The sequence below is a fragment of the Thermobia domestica genome, chromosome 14, assembly GCF_964235325.1.
Source record: "Thermobia domestica chromosome 14, izTheDome1.hap1.1, whole genome shotgun sequence".
NCBI classification, from domain to species: Eukaryota; Metazoa; Arthropoda; class Insecta; order Zygentoma; family Lepismatidae; genus Thermobia; species Thermobia domestica.
The window spans coordinates 201,771,681-201,798,912 of record NC_137467.1 but is presented as its reverse complement, the minus strand read 5'-3'; the positions used below and the strand labels follow the sequence as shown (position 1 = coordinate 201,798,912).

General features: G+C 33.2%; 1 protein-coding gene across 1 annotated transcript in view; it reads left to right on the top strand.

Moving 5' to 3' along the window:
- Positions 1-24,289: 24,289 nt before the first annotated feature.
- LOC145670536 (uncharacterized) overlaps positions 24,290-27,232 on the top strand; it is a 43,821-nt gene continuing 40,878 nt past the window's right edge. The window contains exon 1 of the mRNA XM_081739327.1: positions 24,290-24,614. The gene's annotated coding sequence lies outside the window, so the exon portion shown is untranslated. The remainder of the gene's footprint in view (positions 24,615-27,232) is intronic.

Genomic DNA, 27,232 nt, shown 5'->3' with positions numbered 1-27,232 from the left:
GTACAAGCACTTATTATTTATTCCCCCAAAACTACATTATGTTGGTGTCCAAAGCTCATATATCCTGTATGAAAACACGATTCAAAGTTGAGAAAGAAAACCCGGAGGGTAACTATTGTACCAAGAAAATGTCAAAGCACTTTATACTACTTCCATATTAGCATGACATAGTTTAATACCGACTAAAATTTACAAGTCAAATTGTATACAAAAGGTGAGAGAATGCAGGACTAGACTAAAATTTGAACCTGATTCGCAAATTTACTCTATTGATGCATTAACCACAACGCTACTCACTGTTCCCGAACAGTCATACATTCTATCACTCGAAGTCTGTGTTAAAACATGAGACTGTATTGACTGTACCGCAACTTGTGTACTACTTTGACAACCAGTACCTACACTACTGAATACCTCTGATAGTTGGCTTTATATATGATAGTAGCATGTTGACCTAACTACGAGCGCACTTTTCCCCCTCCCAATATTTTTGACTAGTGCAGAAGGAACCAACTAATTATTCAAAGTTACACGGCGCAAAGTATTCCCATAACTACAATGCTAAAGTGAGATTGAATATGCTTTTATGACATTTAAAATCATAAAAACTTACAATCTAAAATCTTACATCTAAAACTACAACTCTTCTAACTTATAATGACCCCATGGTAGAGTATTTATCCCATTCTTTAAAACACATCTCTTATCATCCACACAACTTAAAGCTACTTATTTACTTCTATACTGTACAAATCGTGCTTATAACTTCTAATCAAATTCATCTTCTTATAATATTCTCTTTGATTAATCAAACAGTCCTTATACTCGTTAAATGTAAGTTCTTTATACACGACACTCTTCTTAACACCTTTAGCTTTCTTACAACTTTTCTTTATCGAACTTACCTTTAAAGTCTTTATCTGTTAAATCTATTTGAGGTGCTTTTATACTGTACATCTTACTTCTTAAACCCACAAACTCTTCTATGATTGTACCTTTAATCTCATCCTTCATCTTACCAAGTATTTTCTTATTGATTTGTGGTATCTTATATTTGTTATCTTTAGGATAGTCACTGGTATCGAAGTAATCAATGTAGTTTTTCATGTCCTCGTACACATCTTCTGTTTGAATATGGTATATATAGCTATCAGTATCTGTATAACATACTTCTATTTTGTCTTGGTATTTTGGCTTCATCACATTGTAATGGAAGTCGTACATTAAATATTTCGATAGATCTAAGATACTCATTCCAACATATATTGGTTTATTGAAAGTTAATTTTGTTTTATTCATTATGATCGCACATAGATTCTCAGTATAAATAATTCTATCTTTAAAATTTGGTTTAGCAATTAGTTTTTCTACTCTTGTTGGATCACATTCTATTTTTATAGGTTTACATCTCTTTCTAATATTTTCCATAGTCTTTCCAAAAACTGAATTGTTCATGAGCTTATAAAAGTCTTTTTCAAAGTCATTTGTTGCTCTAGTTCTCATCTGCGCGTTTAAATCAATATATTTCTTTAACCAATCTGATTGTTCGAACTCTATTACTCGGTGTATCTTGTTAAGTTTCAATCCAAGTGAAAGACATTGTTTTAGGTTTCGATAGTGAATTACATATTTTTCTTTGTCATATAGGGTTGTTAAGAGTTTTGATTGTTTTGAACCAGGTGGACACATGTTTTGAGGTGCTAATGGGTAGTCTTTGTGATAGTCATGCAATTCTTTAGGATATTCAAAATCAACTTCTAATATATAACCAGTATCAGAATCATCTGTTATGCTTGTAAAATCTATTTCTTCAATCTCATCTTCACTTAGCCATCTAAATCCCTTATACGGTAAATATTGACTCATTGCCCACCCATACAAGTTATTGGCATCTAGATACATTAAGTAAGAATCTTCTTTATTCTTATCATAATCTTCCATATACTTATTGTTTGCTTTCACATATCTTTTTGAGCATTGACTAATCCCACCTCTTATACCTTTCTCTATCATCAATACCATATCGTAATCAGTTAATAACTCTAGTTTTATAGTTGTCATCTTTAACATTGCATCCCAAGCTAAACCTGGTGCTGTCATATACCAAGCTGGATCGAGACCATAAGCTTCAAGACATGTTTCTCTAAAGTTCTCAAACACATCTGCTAATAACAACACATCGGTTTTTAGATATAGGTCATGGTATTGTCCGAGATTTTTAATTTTAAATGTTTTCCACACTTTCTTTGCATGCTTATAATCCTCATCGCTTATATATGTGTGGTTAAGCTTGTTGTAGAATGCTTCCTTTGGTGGTAATTTTCTTTCTCTAAACCTATCCCAATTATTAACATACTCGTACAGGTAAACACCTTTTCTTTTTACAAGATTAAATTGTTCTTCATCAGGATAGAAGTGTTGTGTGTGAATCATTTGTTCTCTCGTTAGGTTTGATGATAATTTGTCTAAACTACATGCCTTAAATCTAAATGAATCTACGAATTTTAATTTGATAGTTCCAACTTTTTTACTGAATGATATGTAGCGTTGCTCGTTATTAGGTATTAATTCTATTTGTTCTTTATTACATCCAAGCTCTTTTATAAACAAGTGAGAGTCATATCCTGATAAGTTATGTATAATCACTGGTACAAACTTAGGCATTTTAACTTTTAAGTTACAGTTGTTACATAATGCGGCTACAAACTCTCCTGTTATATGATCGTGATGTTTAACTTCGTGGTTTTCTGGTGTATATTTTACTTTACAGTAAGAGCAGGATTCGGATTTGTTGAACTCTTTTCTCTGACTTTTTGTTAATGGTAATTCGTTGTTTTCTTTATATATGTTTGATATTTGTTTAGCTTCTTTCTCTAACATTCTTATGAACTTTTTTGCCGCATCTTTACCTCTATACACAACAGGATTAGTTTTACTTCCATCACTTTTTACAATATAGTAACAGAACCCAGATGGTTTGTGCTGTTGATATTTTTTGGTATATGGCTCGTTATCCGGATAACATTCTTTACAACCCATAACTTTATGTTGCAAACATTCAAAATCAGCGTAAATCACAAATGGCAACTTCATCGTAAATTGATAGTTTTTAAATTCAACGTATGTACCTTTTGGTGGCATTTCTATCTTAACAGCTTCGTGAGTAGAACAATCTTTTTCGTGTTTATCTAATGCACTTTGTGAGTAAAAATATAACACGCATCTATCACATAAGTATTTTCGAGCTCTCCATTTAGTTATTTGGCTGTTTACTAATCTACTTAGATCTTTAATCCAACAATAGTGGGTTTTATTTTCATCTTTTACATATAATAAATTCACATGGGTGTCTTTTTTGTTTTTGGTATGATATAAAACGTACACTATATACTTTCCATCATCATTATATGTATAAACGTTAAATGATATATTGAGTCGTCTTTCAATTTTTGGGATGTCACTTAGTTTGACAGGAAAATGAATATCTTTTAATTTTTCTTCTAAGTCTATAACGATATGCTTGTACTTTGGTCGTCGTTGTGGGTCTTTTTCAACAGGATGTAATGCAGAGGCAATTGAATACAACAAACATTTTTCATCTTTGTTCTTTACATTGATAACAGCTTGTTTCCTTTTGATTTCATTTGGTAGTTCTATATATGATGAACCTCTATATGGTGCATATTTATTAAGAGCTAACTCCAAGTAGTTTATATTTGTAAGAGTCCATCCAGAACCTCTAGCTTGGAACTCATCCATTCTTGCTCGCAATATTTGTTTAGCATCACTTATGAATTCTTTTAGATTGGTTGATTGGAATACCTCTTTGTTATTAATGTTGAAATAAATGTCTTGAATCTCTTTACCTTTCTTATATTGACAGCTTATTAGGAGATTAGCCTTTAACGATCCATGTTTTTGTAAGCTGATGTTCAATCTATTTATTAAAGCTTTTGATGTTGCATTGATATATTGTTCTAGAGGATCATGCTCTTTATAAGTTATTTATCTCCATGTTTCTAATCTTGATTTGAATGCTGTGCTTTTAAGTTTTACATCGATTGGTTGTGATTCAACTTTGATTCTTGGTTCTTCAAATACTTCTTGTTTAAATGGGAATATATTTTAATTCGTCTTCTGCTTTGTTCATCGTCATATTGTTTAAGAAGGTCTATCAGTTCTGCTTTTCTTAATCGGGAATACCTTCTGATTCCCCTCTCTTTACATTGGCGTCTTAACTCTACTACAGTAAATTTACTATAATTACTCATCTTATTTATTCTATAGAAAATCTTTCTTACTCTTCAATTTTTATCTTCATCGGATTATTTCAATTCATTTTCATTTGTCCTAATACAACGCTTAACATTGTACACTCCTGCCATTGTCTAAATATTACGCGTTGTAGTAGAACAGGACTTTCATGGGAATAACCCATCAAAGTTGCACATACACATTTAAAATTAAATCATTTTTGTAAACTTACTCATCATCATCATCATAATCATCACTACCATATTTATATTCATCATCACTACTCAAATCAGATGTTTTTTGTTGTGCTATTAATAATTCTTTTTCCTTTAATAGTATTTGCTTCTCTAGTAGTGCTGCTAAAAGCTTAAGATCTTCATGAATTAATTTAAGTCTATCATGTAATAAATCAAATTCTTTCTCCATATTTGTTATATAGAAAACCAACAAAAATGAAATAAATTTTAAAAATCTAAGAATGAAAACGAACATGACTAGTGCTAAGGAAATATTATCTTACAAGCCTATATTTAATTGTGTATGCAAACATTTAGATATTGGTGGTTATAATGATGAAGACAAAATAAATTTTAGCGTGTCCATAGGTATGTTAGATCATTTGTTCAAGAAAGCCACTAAAGAAAACAACTCATTTCTCATACAAAACATTCTCTATGCAACCGTTATGGACTTGTCCGATGAGATCTTAAATTCACTGACAGATGAGCAATGGTTATCTATAGGTTATGATGATTATGAGGAGGAATACAACTACGATCACATTACAGAAGACTTCATACGCAAATATCAGGAGAAAGTTAATTTGAGCGAAATATGTTTATGGAAAAAGTTATCAGAAGAGTTTATAAGAGAATTAGCTGATAAAGTTGATTGGGAGATTATTTCAGGAAGCCAAGACTTATCAGAAGACTTTATAAGAGAATTTGCAGATAGAGTTGATTGGAAAGAAGTATCGTATAAAAACCTATCTGAAGAATTTATTAGTGAGTTTATAGATAAAGTTGATTTTGATGCTATATCTTATAGAAACAAACTCTCTGAAGCCTTTATACGAGAACACGCAGATAAAGTTTCTTGGTGGGGCTTATCTGGAACTCAACAATTATCAGAAAACCTTATAAGAGATTACGCTGACAAAGTAGATTGGGAAATGATTTCAATGTCTCAAAATTTAACAGAAGGATTTATTGAGAAGTTTAAAGACAAAGTTCATTGGCATAACATTTCAATATATCAGCACCTCTCTGTAGGGTTTATATATTTATTTAGACATTACGTAGATTGGAGAGTTATAATAAGAAAATATCATAATAATCCTGATTTAGGTAGTATATTGAATTTACCATTCGATGTTACAACAGATGGTTTGTTTAACGCTTGAAATTGTACTTTGATGGATTAAACCATAAAAGCAATAGCATATTTAGTTTTTCGTACTTAATTGTCTCTTAACTGAATAAACCTGTCAACAAGATCTATATCAATTAAATCTGTGTTCATATGTGAACCGTGCCAAGTTATCTTAACATCATAGCGTTCTTTAGCTCTGTTGTATAAGTTGATAGAGATTGGATCGTCGATGTTAAGCACAATACTCATACTTGGATACTTAAGTTTGAGTTGTTTAATCCTACTTTCACAATTGCATGTTTGTACTCTTCCAACCCAATACTTATATCGTTCTATTCTTTCTTTTTGATCTCGTTCTTCTTCATCATAGTAAAAGAGTATATTTTCAAGTTGTTCTTTAGTAAGGTTTTTCTTGATAATGAATAGCCTATGTATCTTTCCTGGATCTTCTGTATATGGTGCTGCAACTGTTTTAAGATAATCAACTTTGCTTTCTAGTTCTTGATTGTACAATCGTAATTGCTCCATTTGTTGTTCTATCTCTTCTACTCTTCTTTGCAACTCTTTTTGGTCTTCATGAATCTGTTTGAAGTCTTGTGTGAAGTAATCTTCGATTATATTGTAACACTTATCATAAAACTCATTTGAAATCCAAAACGAGATACTCAATATTAATTCTTTTCTTACATATGTTCCTGATACTAATAGATCTTGTTTATTTGTTCCTTTTGACTCAACTATGTAAATTGGGTTTTAGTGGTACAGATCTGGCCCACCTAATTTCTTGTAATATCGCAGGAGATCTTTTGATTTATCTAACCTTGTCCAATGTTTAAATTGTTTTCCCCCATTTTGACACAACTTAGTAGCATTGAAGTACCCAGTGTTCTTATATATAATCAGCTTGAAATCACCAAAGACGCCGTACCAATAGTTGTCTTTAATCTGTTCGTAGCAAATATCGATTAAACTAAGAGAACTATCCATAGTACCCATATTTATTATATAGAAAATCTTTATTTTTAACTTCATTTTCATAGGGTCCACCATCACTGAACCCATTTCAAACATGCGTAAGTCGTTTCTTTGAAGTGGTCTATATCTAGACTGCTTATCTATATAATACGTTGAGTTTTGCTGGCCTATATTAAGACTAGCTAATTTTTTGGAATAATACTCGATAAACAAAACTTTACTAATATGGACAAGGGGGAGTTTTTACCACCCTTACAGAACGTTCATCCTCAAACAGTTTTTATCAACGAGTCTGGACTTTACTCACTTGTGTTTTTATCTAAGAAGCCCCAGACACTAGATACTTAGAGCAACCCCTCGTATATGAGGAGTTGGTTATTTTTTGATCTTCAGAGTAGATTTGAAGACCTGGAAACTACGAGTGTCCAAAATACTGACACATTATCGACTATCATTCCATATTTCTCCTTTACCACCTGCTACTTTTTTGATAATTTCATCCCCTCGTATTCGAGCTCTGGAAATATGTGCTATGGGGGTATCGCTTCGTTACCCCCTACCTCATTCAAACCAGCCTTTATGGAAAAACCATAAAAGACAAACATTTATATTTACACTACAACATTACTCTTATCTATCCAACTATTATGTGAATCATCAAACCCTAGCCATTTAACGTATACTTTGTCACCTTTCTTTCTTAACACCTTTTCCACCAAGTATTCATCTTTATGCTTCGTCTTTAATAGTTCTGGTTCGTAAAATCTACCTTGCACATCCTCTTCTTCTAAATCTTTAATTCTATAGGTAGGCGGATTGGATGGAATAACTTCACTAATAACAAATACTTCTGTTGACCAATTAGGTGTATATCCTTTCTCAAATAACCCTTTCGATTTACTTATACGAACATGATCGCCTAATTTGTATTTGGGCTTAACACGCTTATATTCTTTTTGATACACTTTCTCCAATATTGTTTGCTCATTCTTCTTATTAACTTCTTTAGGCTTTAAACCAATTGTTCTATGCACTCTATCATTATACTCACTAACCAATGTTGGTAATATCTCTATCCATTTGTAATTTCCTTGTGTTGTAAACCTTTTCCACATGTTCTGTTTAAGTGTTCGATTAAATCTCTCAACAACAGAAGCTTTCTTACCACTATAGGTTGAGTAATGATTAATCTGATTTTCCTCCATTAACTTCTTAAACTCTTTATTGTAAAACTCTTTACCTTGATCAGTTTGTAAGTTTCTAGGTTTTCTCGTTCTTAATATGGATCCGAATGCTTCTGTAACATTCTTCCCACTCTTATCTTTAACAGGAACAGCAAACGCATATTCCGAGAACACATCTATAATCGTTAGCAGATACTTATACCCTTTATTTAATTTGGAAACACCTTTTAACACACCACTATCCATTTCCACAAGATCAGCTTGCCAAAGATCATCGATACCTTTTATAACTACACTTAATCTGTCAAAGTTTTTTCTAGATGGTTTGTGAATTTCTTCTATAATGTCTTCTCTAACACCTTTACCTTCTTCCAGTCAATCAGGCTTTTTAACGAATTGAGTTTTAGTAACACCACATACAGAACAAATACCTTTCTTTAGATATCTTCCATTCTTTGTTTGTCCAATTCTAATGGTATCTTTCTTCGTATCTGTCGATTTCTTACACTTAACACAGTACATCCTGTTTATTATATAGAAAATCAATAACTATCGCTGTTTAATATTATGCTATCAACATTCTCACCATCATCATCACTATGTTCGTCTTCTCTTTCTACATGCATAAGAAGCAATAGTAATTTACCATGTTTCAGATCAGAATCTTTAGATGGTCTAATTGCTAATTTATCATTTGTATTAAAGTGCAATGGAAAAGTTTCAACTAGAGAATCATTTAAATATATATCTATATAATACGTATTGTAAGATGATTCTATATGCATTAACCTACCTTTATAAAGAAATTTGTATGCGATAGATAGATTATGTATTAAAAAGAACGGAGTTTCAACATTTTCTGATATCAATCGACTATGAAGCTCTATAACATAACTCCGTTTGATGAAGTTAAGCTCTTCTTTCAACATAGCAATATCTTTTCTCACAACTGTATTATCTAACTCTGATGTCATTTTAACATTACCAAAGATATCCATATTTATTATATAGCAAATGTCTTTAGGAAAGCTCTTTCTATGTACATTACACCAAACAATAATTGTCCTTCTTCCATAGCAGAATTTTTATTTGGTTTAATCGTAATTATATCGTTCTTCTTAAAGTCAGAAGGTATCTCTTTAATCAAAGTATCACCCAAATATATATCTAGAAAGTATTTATCCAAACTTAATTCCATGTGCATTATTTTCCCATTATAGACAAATTTGTAACCATTAGAAAGATTAAATATTCTAAAGATTGGCTCCTTAACGTTTTTAGCTCTTAGTCAATATAGTAGAGGCATGGTTTCTTTCTGCATAACCAATTTAGTAGTATCCATCCTAACCTTTTCAATATCTTCTTTCTTGACGTATGTGTCTTGTAACGTTTCTAATACATCTTCAAATCGTTTTCTATCGTTCTCTAATTGGGCTTCTATCGATCTAAGCTGACTTACGCTAACAACATCATTTAAATTCTCCAACAATTTTAATTTTTCTTCACTAATATCAACATGATCTTTTCTATCTTTAACATTACAAAATATATCCATACTCATTTATTATACAGAAAATGTCCATCCCTCGAACACTCAATCTTGAAACGGTTCTGCTTTAGGCTTTTTGGAGCTTGTTAAGAATGAGTAGAGACCGGGTTCGTTGATGAAAATTGTATGTGGCTGAAGGGGTAACGAATCGTTACCCCCACTTATATTTGTATATTTTTGTTGGTATTTCTCTCTTACATGATCCCCGATAGCTTTGTTTGTGTTCTCATACTCTAAAATTTTAGCAACGTCCTTACCCTTGAACCATATCGCTCCGCCATCATCAATTACAGTTAGAAGCTCTTGGTCTTGACTACAAAATTTTTATGGATACAAACCATAAAAGCACTTAAACTTAATCATTTTTAATCATATACATAACATCACTAAAAGAATACCCTTGATTTAGAAGATTTAAAACCTTAACACAAAGATGACCACATATAACTGAATTAAAGTCTTGTATTCGTTCGTCATTGTAAAAGAAGTTTTCGGTACCAAGATATTGTACCAGTTGTTTAGGAGGAACACCGCCATAAGAATCGAACACGTACTTTATGTTGTTATCTTTCCAATAGCATATCCAATGAGTACCAATGTTTTCTGATTTATCGAGGTTAACTACACCACACTCATTTACATAAGGTTTTTGTGGAAGTTCATCACTCATAAATACACCTCTAAATCGTTTTATCTTTAATTCTTTAGCCAACCTCTCTATATCGAAGTTGGTCAATGGTTTTAGTTTTTTGACTTCTTTGGTTTACCTGCTCCCTGCTTTTCTTCCATAGCCATATTGTGTCTTTTTTGTTCTTCGAGTTCTTGTTTATTCTTCTTAGCATTCAGTACAGTTTTAGTAATCGCTGCTGCACCACCTGCTAATGAGCCAACTGCCCCTAAAGCTGCTAAAATGGCTGGAATTGTAAAAATAAAACCACCCATATGCTCTTTCTTAATCTTTTTCATTTGTGCAGTAGTTAAAATTAAATTCATTCCTTTACCTTCTTTAATTTTCTTAGATTTATCACTAAGTTGTTTCTTTGTTAATACATGATCGATATTTAAATCCTTTAGTTCACTGTAAGGAACACTAAACATACAACCTTTAATAGAACACATCTTCCTATTTATTTAAGAGAAAATCTTAGTTTGTAAAAGTATAGTTGTTGTAGCTCCACCAAAATCAATTAAGGAATCATTCTCATCTGTTATCCTTATCTCAAAATTGTCAACCTTGTCTTTGGATATAGGGAAAAATAATGGATAAGTAGGCTCGTAAACAATACTATGTTTAAACTCAGCATCTGTTTTGAATGACGCTATAATCCCTGTTTCTCTATGTGTGTATTCTGTATCTTTACAAACATACCATCTGCTATATTACAGTGAACATTTATAGTATCGAATGGGTGAAACTTTGGTAAGTTACTTCCAATATGTGTTTTGTTCTTTCCTAAAACTTCATAAAACTCAAATCCAAGAACAGTACTTAAATTTCCCATCATAATATCAATATCACCTGTTTCTATTTTTACTCTATTTGTTATATGATCCTCTTTTAACGTTATGTTTATGGAGCGAGATTTTAAATAATCATTAAGACTGTTTAAGCTGTATTGTCCATTTGGTATATGAACAGTTTCATCCCCATACTTAAACATCGTGTTATGTGTAACGTTTGGAGTTAGATATGTACTATAGAACCCAACTAATCCTATGCTTAAGTAGTTGTTACTGTTGTCTAATTCGTAATGAAGTTTCTTCTTTAACACAGAAGTATCACTCGTTAACTTGAATACCTTAGCCATTTATTATATAATAAATGAATGAGTTTGATTTACCTAGAGATATTCCAAGAGAGAAAGTAATCAAGCTAATAGAAGATATCATTCAAAAGTTAGAATACAGTTTAAAGAAGAAAAAGAGAAAACTACGAATTGTTAAATATGCATACTACACTTTGATCACGTTGTCGGTTATGCTTTCTGCAACAACTGGGTTTATTAATATTTTTATACCTGTAACAATTTACTCAATATTAACAACGTCTCTTGTAACTGGAAGTGCTATAATAACAGGTTTGTCTTCTAAGTTGAACATAAGCAAAAGAAAGGATGAATATAAAGCCATTGTCACTTGTATTAACTCATTTAAAGAACAGTTAGAGATGATAATAACATTAAATGGCGAAATGGATAGCGAATATATAAAAGATACGTTGCTTAAGATCAGAGAACAACTTAAAGATATAAGATAGACTATGTAAATACAAGTCAAGTCCTTAAAGACAACGTAAGACCTGGAGACTACAAAGGGCGTCCGCATTACGGACACCCTTCCAAATGAACAACCTCACACAACCTTCATTAACGAACCGGGTCTGTACTAGTACTATGAGCAGAAAATTAATCATCGGAATTCTGAGGGTTTTTAAACAAGCATCATATGAAGTCAAATTAGCAGGTAATCAATAACACCATATCAGGCAGAAAGGGGTCCAGTGCTGGTGGACCCCAACGTGAGGCATTGAATCAATGCCCCTAACTTCTGAAAAATTTTTCTTATCTTCTTCGTCTACATGATCTTGGATGGCGTTTCTAGGTTGTGAATACTCTAAGGCAAATAAGATCATAAAAGGTGGTGATTTTCTCTATAATAAATGAGTAAGAAAACTATTAATTGGGATGTAAAAGAGATGATAAAAGAAACAATAGCTAAGAAAAGAAATGGGGAGCTTATACCTGATGATGTTCGATGTCTTATCGTGGGTCCGTCGGCGTGTGGTAAAACTTTTTTGTTATTTAACTTCTTATTACAGCCAGGTTGGTTAAACAATAATTACTTCTACATATATTCTAAAAGCATGAATCAGCCAAAGTATGAGCAATTAAAAGACCGATTTGAAAAGGCAGAACTAAAGTTTAAGAAGCAAATAGCAACGTTCTTAAGCGGTAATGATTCTATTGTACCTATTGATGAATGTGAAAAATACTCTGTTGTTGTGTTTGACAATTACATTTTGGAGAATCAAGATACTGTTAGAAATTACTTTACAAGAGGTAGGCATAGACATTTAGACTGTTTCTATCTTGCACAAACATATTCAAGAGTACCTAAACAGCTTATAAGAGATAACGTCAACTTCTTATGCATATTCAGACAAGATGACACTAATCTTAAACATGTGTATAATGAGTTTGTTGGAGGAGATATGTCTTATGATAAATTTAAAAAGATGTGTTCAAAATGTTGGCAAGAAGATTATGGTTTTATAGTAATTGATATGACAAGGAAGGTAAACAATGGTAAGTATAGAAACAAGATAAAACACTTCCTAAACGTTTGATGTTTTTTCACGTTTTTACGTTTTAACGTTTGACGTTCTTTGACGTTTATTGACGTTCTTTGACGTTCTTTAACGTTTGACGTTTATTGGCGTTTGTTCGTTTTCTATACAATAAATGGATGAGAAAGAAATTGATAAGAATATCAAGTTAAAGGAGTTCTTGATAAAGGGCTTCAAATCTTGGAAGAAAGAAAGAGCAGGTATATACGATAAATTTAAGACACAAGAACAACCTGTAATTGATGCTATTCAAAACTTGGGAAGTGAGATCAAAGAAGTAGCAGAACAAAATAAAAATCTAATAACTGAGCTTGTTCCAGTTGCACATAAGACGGCTTCAATAGATCCTAGTCTACTAGAAACACCTAAAAAAGTAACTTATGATAGTTCTCCAAGTAGTAGCGATACGCCTATAACCGGAGAAATAAAACAAATGAGAAAACAAATTAGAGACAAAGTGGAAGGAGTAGAGCCTTTAACAACAGCACAATCATTTGGTAAGATTGCAACGAAATATTATAGTAAAAGAAATGATAGTGTGTTTGGAATAAGAACTGTAGAAGAAGATGGGAAAATAATAAATAAGATAGGAAATTCTGAAGTTAAAGTGAATGGTGATGATTTGATAATTAATGGTAAAACTTATAAAGGAACAGAAGGTCTATGGGAATTGTTAACGATAAATACTAATAAAACCATTGAAGATTATGACGATGCCGATTTTGAACAGTACAAGGAAATAATAATAGAATCAGATGCTGCCTTCCAAAAAATATAATCGAGATAAAAAAGTAGCATCTAGTAGAGGTTCTAAGTACATTAATATTATCAAGCCTATTTGGGATAATTATATTAAACCATCTTTACCTCCAACACCACCAAGAAAGAAAACACCAAAGTCTGGTGAAGGAATTAAACAATATACAGAGATACCTAAAGAGTATGTATGGATGGATGACGTGAGAAAACTTATAGATAGGTTAATAGTTATAGATGGAGAAGAAAAGGCTGGAAATTATAACTTTTACAATGAGAAAGTAGGTATAGTGAGTATGATTAATAATAAGTTTTCACAGTTTATTCCTAATGATCCAAAGGTATAGGGTATTTGATTAAGATCTTAAATACATTACCACCACGATTCTGGAATGATGAGAAGCTTGGGAAAGGATTAGTAAATGATTTGATTAATAAACTCCCATTTGAATTACATATTCCAGGTTTCAGATTTTGCGGGCCTGGGACTAAGCTTCAAGAAAGGTTAGAAAGAGGCGATAAAGGTATTAACCAATTAGATGAGGCTTGTAAAGAACACGATATATACTACAGAGACAATAGAGATACAGAGTCAAGACATATTGCAGATAAGGAACTAGAAACTAAAGCATGGAAGAGAGCATTTAATAGTGATGCGTCAATTGGTGAACGATTAGCTGCTTTTGGAGTTGGTACTGCTATGAATGCTAAGGTTAAGTTGGGATGGGGATTATAAGTTTTTAATTGTTATTATGTATGAGTCTTTTATGGATACGCCCCATAAAAGCGCTGTTTCAAGATTTTCTTTATAATAAATGGATAGTGTTGAGAGTTACGAGTTACAGAGCTTTAAGGCTAACACAAAAACATTTAATAATTTGAATGAAGCTAACAAAGATATTGAGTTCGATTTCAATGTGGGCGATGGGTTCGTACATCCACACAAAGCAGATTGTCATATGACTTTTGAAGTTGTTGGTGCATCAGTTGGAGGAACATTTGGTGCAAATGATACTATAAAACTTGTAGATAACTTCTTCCCATTCCTCTTTTCTCAAATTGAGGTTAGAAAGTATGGAGTTGTTATAGATAAGATTGAACTACCAGGAATAACATCTACAGCTGTTGGAACATTAAAGATTTCCAAGCCAGAAGTTGAATATCTAAAACAAGCAGGATTTGAAACAGATGATAAACTTGGTCTGAGAAAGGACTTTAGCGTTTTGTACCCATTAAGATTAATTCCAGGCTTTTTAAGTGATTATAAAGAGGTTATGTTTAAAGGTGGATTGAGAATAACATTTACAAAAGCTAACAACAATAACGATGTCTTGTACAAATGGACTGGATCAGGAGCAGCTCCTCATGATGGAAAAATAACAATAAAAAGTATGGAGATAAGAATGCCTATTGTTGAATACGAATCTAATTATGAAAACAAGTTAAAGTTGAATATTCTTAAGGAGCCTAAAATCATGTTTTCATTCCATACTTATCAATGTGTTCAGAAGAATGTTGCAGGTTCTTTCTTAGAGTTTGATGTTACTACTCAATTTAATTCTAGACAATTTGATATGCCTGATTTTGTAGTTGTAATGTTCCAAACTGATAGAAGTGGTAAACAAACAGCAGATGCAAGTAAGTTTGATCATTGTAAGGTAAAGAATATCTATCTTAAGAATGGAAGGAATGAGGTATTTCCAAAAGAATCAAGAAACTTAGATATTGCTAACAAGATTATTTTAAGATGTACGAAGACTATACTGCATTTAAGAGAATAACATGTGGTAACACTGAAATGTACTATGACCCCAAAAGAGTTTATAGATAACAGACCAATGTATGTGATTAATTGTAGTAAGAGGAAGAAGGTATCGGTAAATGAGAGAACAAACATAAAGATTGTGGTAGACTTTGCAGAAGCTGTGGCTGCCAATACTATATGGTATGCGATTTTAATTGGACAAAAGAACTTTACATATGATCCCAAGAATGAGAAAGTAGTAGAAGAGTTTTAGATAGTTACATGTATGTTTGTGTTGTTTATGGAGGTTTTCCATAAACAAAATTGGCAAAAAATGAATAAAATACTTTTGATTTTCTATATAATAAATACGATGGCGAGTCACATTGAACTTTTAAACAAGCTTGGAAGTCTTGAGCAAAAAGAAGTTATTGGATTAAGAGAATTAGAATTGAATATAGAATATAAGATTGTGAAAATGGAAAAGATTAAAACTAAGTTTGGAAAGAGCATTTTGGCCGAGTGTGAGAAGTTTAAGGTCTTTCTTCCACCTAGATTTACAAAACACTTAACAGATAAAATGTTTGATGAGATCGTTAAAGATGGATTAAAAATCAAATACACTGGTTTAAAAGATAACTATCCAACTGTTAAGTTCTGTATGTGAATCCAAAAAAATGAACAAAAATGAACAAAAATATGTTGTCTGAAGTAAAAAATGGAGTGGTTAGAAATGGATCCCCAAAAGAAGTTCATTCTTACTAACAATTTCAATGTAATTGTGAAAAATGTGCAAACCGAAGTTCAAGTAGTTTTTGATATTAACGGTTGTCTATTCAGCTTGAATTATGATCAGTGGACAGAGTTTAAGAAGTCATTGTTTCCTATAGAGAACGAGGTTAACAGAAGATTCCATTATCAATATCCGAACTTGTAATTTTAAGTATGTTCTAAGTGTATAAGTGTTTTTATAGTATCAAGACTATAAAAACTAAGACCATTGGATATATAGAACATAATGTCATTTAAATTTTAAAGATACCTGTATAAATAAGAAAATTATTTTGAGTTTTTGTAATTATATCCTTAGAGTTATGCAACCTACAAAACGTTCGATAGATAGGAAATTTATTTGTCTATTGATTACCGTTTGAATTTTGAAAATCGGTTAATAAACAACGGAGATATAACAAAATCGGAATAGTATCCTTAGAGGTATGCAACCCGCAATACATTCAAAAGATGGTAAATTTATTTCTCTGTTGAATGTCGTTTGAATTTTGAAAATCGGTTAATTAGGGACCGAGTTATTGAATATTAACGTTATTTGGAGGTGTGACTGCCAGTGTTGCCAACTCATTTTTAACAATTATCATATTTATTAGTAGTGGGGTGAATTCATCCCGATATATTTTAAAGCGATATCTTGAAAAATTAAAATCCTGGAACGTTCTGAAAAAATATATTGAGTTGGATACACTGACTTTTTCTTTTTTGTCTTGCAACTTAGGATTTAGTTCTGATATTCTGGTATCGCTGAGTGTCAATGGGTAGGAAAGAGAAAAAGAAACTCGAAGGAGACTACGTCACGGATTCAATGACGTCATGTATGATGTATTCTCCCCGAAGGAGACTACGTCATTGATATACAGCGCCCTCTGTCCACCGCTAGCTAGAAGCTGTGTTGAAGGAAGAGAGTTGCTAAGTGCATATATGTATGTTGGCATGAGGAGAAGGAAAGAGAATCGGATTAGACAGTCCTGTGCTGGTATTGGAATCGTTCAAAATGAATCAGTGACAGATCATGTGTTCCGGAGTTGTATGTATTCCTTCTCATTGAGTTTTTAAAGCTAATTATTAACAGATTTTCATGATTCAAGTGTCAAATGAAAGCTTATAAACTGGAGATTAAGATGCGGTAAATATATTTTGTGTAGGAATCCTTTGTAAAATTTTAGATGTAAGTTTTTATGATTTTAAATGTCATAAAAGCATATGCGATCTCACTTTAGCATTGTAGTTATGGGAATACTTTGCGCCGTGTAACTTTGAATAATTAGTTGGTTCCTTCTGCGCTGGTCAAAAATATTGGGAGGGGGGAAAGTGCGCTCGTAGTTAGGTCAACATGCTACTTATGATAAATGGAGGAAGTAACTAATTTTAGATCACGTATATTTAGCGTAACATACAATTGATTAGTCTCTCCAGTTATCGTATATAATTAAAAAATAAACTGTTTATCCGTAAAACTATCTCAATTCCACTATCCTATATTTCTGCATAACAAATTGAAAGAAAAATGAAGGTATGAAATTTTAAAAAACAATACATAAAATATAATCCTGTACATTTATTGTGGATGATTACAGTAATAATTATTCAATTTTACATTAAGTATCCATTTTTATTGCACAATATTTTTAATATGAATACACAAATAAAGGTGAAAAATTACATTTTATCGTATTTGGAAGGTATTTAATCTACTGATCCAATTTCAAAGAGGAATGACATTCTTTCACTCTTCTGCACTTTTTTCTATATACAGTAATTACAATGTTAGTAAATACATAACACACATTAAAATAGTTTGAAATGTATATACAACTCATCAATTGTAACCAGTGTTATGTAAAATCTTTAAAAAATTATTCGTGCCAACAGAGAGACATATCCGCATTTACTTTGTAAAGCGAGTTTGAATGTAGGTGCAGGTACACAACGAATTTCTAATCTTGTCAAACAAGCTTTTCTCATATCCCACCATCGTAGTTCAAAAGATGACAGTAGCGATCACCGGAAACAAGTAGCAGAATCAAGCATTTAATTTAGTTCTTCATACCCCCCCCAGCGCCCAACACACACACACACACAAAAGAAAAAAGCTGTTGAAAAACTCTATAAGCTTTTAGATGTCACCACTAAGGTTATATTTAATGATACCAAACACATATATTATACCGTATTTTAGCATCTTAAATGGGATTTCACGACCATAAATTATAAGTGAGCACAATATGCATGCAAATTACCTTAGATGGATACGATGCATATAACACGAAACGAACTATACCAATAAAGAAATTAACAATAATTAAATTAACCCTTTTAGGTTCTGGCCTTTTTAAAGGTAAATTATAGACTTTCAATCAAGAGGCTACAGCATCATCCCTATTTGTCGTAGGATCATGGTTGATACCTCGCATTCTTCAAAATACAGCCGCCTTTCAAACGGTACCATTCACATTTGCCTATCATGTCCATGAAGCGGGAAACTGACAGAAATCGAAATTTTTCCCCGATTCTTTTTCTAAACTCTGAGCCCCTCTGGACCCCACTGTGTTAAAGCAGAGATCTGAAAATCAGCTGAAAAATACTAAGAGTGTACAAAATTTCAAGCTTCTATCTTGAATAGTAAGGCTGGGGAAAATACTCACAAATAATCCTCACAGTGCCCCACATTACCGGAATAGACCCTGGTCTCAGGGGAAAAAATTCCTGGGAAATCCCTATTTATCCTAGGGATTTTATGTTTTTTACCTCATTCTCTTCATAATAGTACAACCTTTCAAACGGTACCATTCTCATGCCTCCATCATGTATATGAAACGTAAATATCGCGAAAAAATGGAAATTTTGGTTAAAATCTCCCTTTTTTTACATTTTTGCCCTCTGTACTTCCCTCCTTCTGTGTTAACTCAGAGACCTCAAAAATTCTACTCGCTAAACTGCATGTTTGTGGAAAGTTTCAATCCTCTAGGTGCAGAAGTAAGCCCACTATAAAATGTTAAAAATAAGCTTAAAAGGAAAAAAAAACAAAAAAAATCAGACACATCCTATTTACCCTAGAACCATAGTTCGTACATCATTCTCTTCAGAAAGGAACATCCTTTGAAGTGGCACTATTCACATTTCTACATCGTGTATCTGAGGCGGGAAAATCGCGAAGAAGGATTTAATGTTAAAATATCCCTTTTCTGTACCCTTTGCCCGTCTGCACTTCTCTGTGTTAACGTATAGATCTTGAAAAAGAATGTCTGGTAAATACTACTCGGTGGACTGAATGATTATAGAAAATTTCAATCTTCTAGGTGCTAAAGTAAGCCCGCGAAGAAATACCCGACAATACCCCAGAATCCCCTATAAAACAGGATTTCAGGTAAAGACATCCCCATTAATCCTAGTATCATGGTTCGTATCTTTAGAATAAAAGAGCCTCTCAAATGATATCATTCCTCGTCTCCATCATACATCTGAGGCGTCAAAATCGAGTAGAAAAGGATATTTTTGTAAAAAGTCGCCTTTACCTTTTTTTGCCTCTCTTGAACCCCTCTGCCTTACGCACAGATGTTAAAAAGATCTGATAAACAGTACTCGGTAGACTGAATGTTCGTGTAAAATTTCTATCCGCTAGGTGAAAAAGTAAGCCCAGCAAAAATAAGAAAAAAAGGCCTAACGGGAAAATATTTTTTATAAAGTTATGACGTCATCATTATGTCTCGACGCAGAAAGGCGTGCAACCACAGGTAATGTCTTCTACAATGCCTCTATGCTTGGAAAGAAAAAAGAGAAGTAAAAAGCTTTATTGGTACTTTCTTTAATCGAGTAATAAAGACGCTACTTTAGTACCTAAGAATAGGCTGTAGAACCTAAAAGGTTTAATTGAAGAGTTCGTCAGTTTCAAACTTTAAATTGACGCTATGTTAAAGCAATAAAATTTTAATTTCCCCCAACTCCATGTCTCTTTGTCAAGCTGTCTACATATGAAACTTTTTTCTCTGAAACTGTGACCATGTGCAAATTGAGCAAACCGTTTTTATGTTGTTGCTCATATTGAATCGTAGTTCAGCCTTCCTCCCGTCCTGTACCCTGTACTATTATTGATAATGTTAAACGCCAAAGGCGTAACTTCGCCATTGAAGTGGAATACCTGGTTTTGATTCCCGGCGAGAGCTCATGTAGTTCGGATCCTATGTTAGGCTGTAGGTCCATGTGTCATATAGCCTTGCTCCTGAAAGGAACGCTAAACTGAAAATGAAACTAAACCCAAAATGCTCGAACCAATTTTAGTTTTTTTTTAAAATGAGAATTTCGTGTTATTTCACATGTTCATGTATTAAAAATGCAACAGAGCTTGGTTGTACCAATAATATAGTAATGAAAAGATCTGAAAAGATCAGAAACACACGTATTTTTTTTTCGAACATGGCAATCCCTCTTTACAATCCGATAACACTAAGTCACAATGCAGGAAATAGTAATTTCACTAATAATCTACAAGTCAACCATGGTTACATTGTTTTAAGACTCGAAAAAAAACAGATTCTATTAAGCAATAAATAAAGAAAAATTGAAACAAAATAATAAAATACTAATATAAATTAAGCAGTAGGGTATAACAAAGGAATAATAGTAAATAAAAATAAGTGCCAGCTGCCTATCCATATCACTGTTATCCAAAATAAAAGAAAGTGGTAACTAATATAACGGTATAAAGAAATAAATAAATATATAAATATAATAAATATAAAATAAATAAATAAATAAAGTATAAATATAATAAATATAAAATAAATAAATATTATATAAATATAATAAATATAAAATAAATAAATAAATATATAAATATAATAAATAAAAATAAATAAATAAATATAACTAATAAATTAATAAATATAACGGTATTAATAAATATAAAATAAATACAACGATATTAATAAATATATATATCAACTATAATAGTATTAACAAATATGGTAAAAAAATAATGTAACAATCAATATTAAATAAATAATAATATTTTCATGTATACAACAATAAATAACAATAGATCTTAAATAACGTAATGAATGAAAATTTGGTAATCGAGGTTAAACGTAAATACTATATTATATATAAATAGCAATATAAATAAATAACAAGATTTTCTTTACATGTGCCTGACATTCTTTAATTGCTTACATTGCCGCTTCGCCATGGACTGTGTTGTTCTAATACTATTGTTTATGTCCTTAACTTTCTTTGAAATATACAATTTCACAAAAAGACCTAATAAATACCTCTTAATGTTGTGGCAGGAATTAGAGTCAAGCCATGGAGTATCAATCTGAGACAAGACTCCATACAATGCCTTACCAACACCAGGTCTACTCAAAATGATGTCTGCCCCATGTGCTCTCCTTGCAAACTCTTCTACAGTTTGCACTAGATTGAGCGATGGGCACTGGAGTTTACACCCTGTATATTCCTTAAAGCTAATGAGTAGACCAGACGATAATAAGTCTTCTTTAGGGCTTGTTAACAACTAGAGGCTAGTAGTGCATTTCTTCGTAATCGCTGATATTTTGTATACAAAGTATCCAGCAATATAAACCATGGCATTTTGCTCAAATGGATTGTACTCGCAATCAGTAACAGATGGGAATTCGGAAAATACAGCATTGATAGCTTGACTGCTAGAACCTTCTCCATCATCAGCACTTCCTGTTCCAGTGTTTGCTGTTTGAGAATTTGGAAGCAGAGAAGCTGCGATGTCACGAGACTGCTTCTGACACATAGATGCTAACAATACATCAGAGTCGGCCTGGCAGTTTGTCAAGTCCAAACGTCTCAACAAATTGTGTGCAACAACAGCTTGTATAGCGAACTGAAACTGCATACAGTCAGGACTGTTATTAAACCCACCCCGTCTTCGAACTGTATAACAATGCGGTCCAGCTCAGTCAATTTTTAAGAAGAAAATTTTAACTTTTTAAATGAACCTCGCATAACAGCACTCTCAAGAATTTTTCTCTCAGCCAACAAACGAATATGCATATATGTATGTGCGGCTCGTCTGCGACGGAGATCGTAGAGTTCCTCTCGCCTTCCCAAATAAGGAGCTAAAATTCAGCACAATGGACAAACGTCGTCTCTAAAAATTCCTATCTATAAGTTGTCATAGCTATTTTTAACTTTTGACATCACCAAACTGCTTAGCAACGCGAGGAGACGGAGAGAAAAAAGTGCTTTAGTCTGACAATTGTGCTCGGTGCGATAGCAGCCTGTGTTCACCATGGAGGCTAAATTAAAAGAACAAACACTATTACTGTACTTATAACAATATGTTCTTCGTATAACGTTAATTGTAATGTCACAAAACATCAAAGGAGTATTTGCAAAATGAAGGTGTTTACAACATGAATAGTATACCTAAAATTGTTCGATAATGGGAAACGGCGGACTAGTAAAACACCTTCTTGTGCATCGAAAAGAAGATGAAAGGAACAACACCCACAACCTTCAGGACATCCCCTGGAATCACCGAAAATAGTCTCCCTTTCAGTGCCATTGTGAGTAAACAATGCTAGTGAAATTGAGAAAATCAATAATGAAATATAGTCAATAATCCGTGACGACCGCGTCATCCGCGTTCTAAATAATAATGGGAGTAAATTAAAATATAATAATCATAATCAGTTATCCAATTGAAGTGCTTGAAAGTTTTGTAATATTTGTTCGTGAAGTTTAAGTGTTAATTAAAGTACCAGTGAAAATTTGAGTATCCTTTCAAAATAATCATGGTTTAAAGTTATATATGTTAATTTTAAGAAACAATCTAACTCACTTTTTTTTTACAGCACGAGTGATTAGCGCGTATGCAACTTAGTAATTCGTATATTAATAAATTGCATCAGGGCTGATAATACAATTGGTATCTACTTTTATGCTGGTTCTCTAAAACGTTCTGGTTCGAATTCCGTATCATGTGTCCAGTAGCTATATAGTAGGCTTAGATGGATGATCCGAATTGTTAATAAATACTAAAGGAGACATACAAATTGTAGGGAATCAAATCCCGGACCATTGTAAACGTCCAAGCCCACCTAGGCCACTGTAGAATCCTAACTATGTAATGTTGTTAAAGGCTTTATTCAGACAACGCACACATATAAGGATCGAACCCAGTAATGTTACAACAAAGGCGTACCGAACAAGATTCGAACCCAGACCGGTTACAGAAATGGCTTTCCCAGGGACAAATGAGGTTCAAACCCAATCCTGTTACAGAAATGGCTTTGCCGAACAGGGACAAACAAGAATCGAACTCCTACCTGTTACAGAAATGGCCTTCCCGAACAGGAACACGATCCAATCGTGTTACAACTGAAGAAAAGGTGTTTTCAAGAGAATACTGAGTAAGGCGTCCGGTCAGCAAAAACTGGCCCTCTTCCCTCAATCTCTCCCAAAGCTGAATACCAGCACTAAGCGTTAACAACCAACCCTTTTTACAAGGTAGCGTAACTTTACTTCCATCCGATTTCACAAATAGCCATGATTCGATCCAATGACACTTCTTACGCCATACATCAACATGGGGCGACTTTTCAGTTACACCTCTTGCCATTTCTTTGGCGTGATGTAAAGTGCGACTGTTGAATGAGTCCCACAGCTCATCCATCTCGCCACAAAATTCGGCTGTAAAGGCTGCCTCGGAAGGCAGTGCTCCAACAGATGTGAGCAAGCAAATACTTGCAGCAACAGAATGACTAAACACCTGTGCTCGCCTCGAAGGTGGCGTCAGAACGACTGATTAGTTCCGTCGTCGTTGGTGCGGAGGCGCTACTGTTCCCGAAAGTTCCAGTTTGCCGCGGAGTTTGAGGTCTGTATTGTCTGTGTGGGGGAGTTCGACAGTGGCTGTGCTAGTGAGTGCCTCATGGCTGGTGATGCTCCGTGAGGAAGGAGATTAAGTGGGCCCTGTGATACACCTACACTACACTTACACTTTCTAATCCATTTACACGTACATACATTCCCTTCTATTTTACACTCTTTCGCTTTTCTATTTTCATTTTATACTTCCCACTTTCATCTACTTTTTTTGCCCTGTTCAACTTGGCTTTTCGTCCTCTTTAACTATCTGAACTCCCTTCCCGATTTTGACTCTTTTCCCGACTTGTGTCCTTTTCCCAATTGTGTCCTGTATTTTATTCCATTTTGCTTTTGAATCATAAATCCTCTCTTTGAGGTACACATTTGACCATTTTTGCAATAGTAGCACATATGACTAATGAGCCGGTGCACCTACCTATTTGATCGATAATGGTCTACAAGACCTGTGTTTGCCGGCAAGTAAGCAACAGAACAGAAAAGACCTGTGTTTGCCACGGGTTTGGCCCGAAAATTTCCACCAAGAGATTATTTAGATAATAGGCCTACTGTAGTAGGGTGTTGCTGTAGTAGTGATTGGGAACATGAGCTGGGGAATGCACTATTTTCGTTATTTCTAAATAGTGCGTGTTTTGTAACACGGATCACTTGGAAAGCAGTTATTTTGCGAAGTAATACAATACAGACGAATACGTATCTACTGAAGACCAAGAGAACCATGTACATAAAGAAATTTGTAATTAACAGTTATGGCTGAACAGTGGAAATGAAAGAGCAGAGTTCTAGGTAACGTATATTAAAGTAAACAGCAGAACAATGTTGAAAACAGGTACATGTAGGTGAGCCGCCATTTACTGCAGATTAGGCTTTGTGAATCATGACCACCTAGCACATGCTTTTCAAAGTATAGTCTGTAGCGTGGGAATGTAGGCTCATAAAAATTCAAATGTGGTTATTATACAACATCTCGGTAGACGGTTAAAAATGAATATTTAGCGATTCCCTTCGTAATATTAACATACATCAAGGAATGCAACATCTGCTACCAATTAGAATTTTTGAAGGTACTGATGGTCGACTTTGTCAAAAATATATGGGTTATATGTTAAGAATAACTAGTTAGGGATTACTTTGCATGCAACATACCTATCAGGTGAAGGCATTATTTTGCATGCACCATACCTTTAAGGAGAACAAATCCCAAAATATAGTCAAGTGGTAATGGTGAAGAAGTCACAAAACACAAATTAATAATTCGTTCTTTTATGAGCAAACAATTTTCATTGTATTTCTTCTTTCTCCTCGAACATATATTTTATGTGGAAGATACAAAATTAATGACACTATTATTCTAAAGACAGTGAAATGTGTTATATCAGAGCCACAGAAGGTGCAGATGTATTGTAAAGATTCACACATAAATTCATTGAACATATATTTTGCATTCACTGAATCGACTGTATGTACAGTCCGAAGCAAAAGAAAAAAACTGCAACATGAGCATGTAAATTTGTTATGAAACGACGCAGTCTTTTGCACGGGAGGACGCCGAGGTTTCTCATGGCGTTATTCGTGCCACTTAGACGTTCTGTTGCTTCCCTGCGCTGTTAGGCGTAGTTCCACAATAAACTTACATGCTCATGTTGCAGGTTTTTAGCTGCGGACTGTACCTCATAAACTCCTTTTCCATGTAGCTCTACTACACCGATCCATAGTATGAGTAGTAGTAGCAGGAACGAGCTAGAAGCCCCGCAGGGTTCGGCTGGGTTTTGTTCTCGACGTCGAATAGGTAAATTAAATACTCATTCAATTTTTTCTGTACATTTTACAATCTGTGGGTCCCTATAGTAAAACTGCAGATCATTTTCAGTCACAACTTGCACTCCTCGGTGCAGATTTACTTCATGAGGGATTTTAAAACATAACTAACCATCTTGTGCCAGATTATCACTAAAGTACGAATGTAATTAGTTCAATTCAGTGGATCTCGGAAGGCGCAATAAGTTACTATTCGATATTTGTACACAATCAAACGCAATATTTTACATCTACAAAATTGGTCATCAGAACATAAATCCTGTCACCTCTTTCAGAGATCTTGCTGTTATCATTGACAGTAAGCTTACTTTTGTGGATCATATAAGCACAATATTTTGTACTGCTATGAGAAAACTAGGACTCTTTTATCGCTTCACTGAAATAAAAAACCTAATTCCTTAAGCTTGTTCTATAAGTCATATGTTGCTCCCACTATTGAGTACTGTTCTCCTATCTGGTTTATGACCTGCACTACTCGTCTCAAAAAATTAAATTCTGTAATTAATTTCTTTTTAGTCATTGTATCCTACCGAGTACCTCATTGTCGATCACTTCCTAAAAATGATGTTTTAACATTTCTCAATATCAAACCTCCCCTAGTGAGAAACAAAATTTCTGATCTAATATTTTTGCATAAAATTGTAAATGGACATAGTGAACAATTATTAAGTCAGATCAATTTTTGCGTACCCACTAGAATAACACGATCTAGTAATCTCTTTTACACTCGTGCTGCGAGAGTTAATATTGTACAAAGGTCCCTTCTAAACCGAATTGTTAGCACGTATAATAAGTTACCAGAAACTGTTGACGTTTTTTCAAATGAGCATACCTTCAAATCATATATAAATAAACTTTATAATGTTGCCATTGTACTGTACTATTTTGATTTCAAATTGTTATTTTATTGTTATGTTACATTATTGTTAAAATGTCTCAGTGTAAAATGGCCTAGTGCTGTATATGAAACCTATTATAAATAAATAAATATACGACATATCCGCTATTACTGATCCAGCAGGAACGCTATAAGGCATCTCTGTCGCTATTCACGATTCCAGTATAAGCACAATAAATAATATTTCACTGTACACTTCCTACTTCACCAGCACTTCCATAGTTTATGTTTTTAATTTCATATTCTGTCTTCAACTTCGCATACCTTGAATCAACGTTATCTCCATATTGTGCTTCATAGATACCTTATGGATAAATCCATGCTTAATAGGTTATGGTTTGCATAATCTATTTCTATGTTGAAATGCATCCTACAAGAAAGAACGCAACATATTTCGATCACTTATATAATCGTCCATTAAAATACTATTACAAATTTATTTTGTAATTTTTAAAAATATATGCACCCGTACAGTATATCTGTACCGTACAGTGTAGTCTGTAAGTCATTAAGGTATACAAAAGATATGAGTGTAAGAAAAGTAATAATGAAGGAATATGGAGTAGGAATGAAGGATCTATATTATACATTCTTCAATCAGATAAGAACGTTCTGCATAGTGATGGGCAGTGGTAATATTCCCGCTGGGAAGGAAAATAAAAAAATGGGGATACACCCGGGTTTTGTC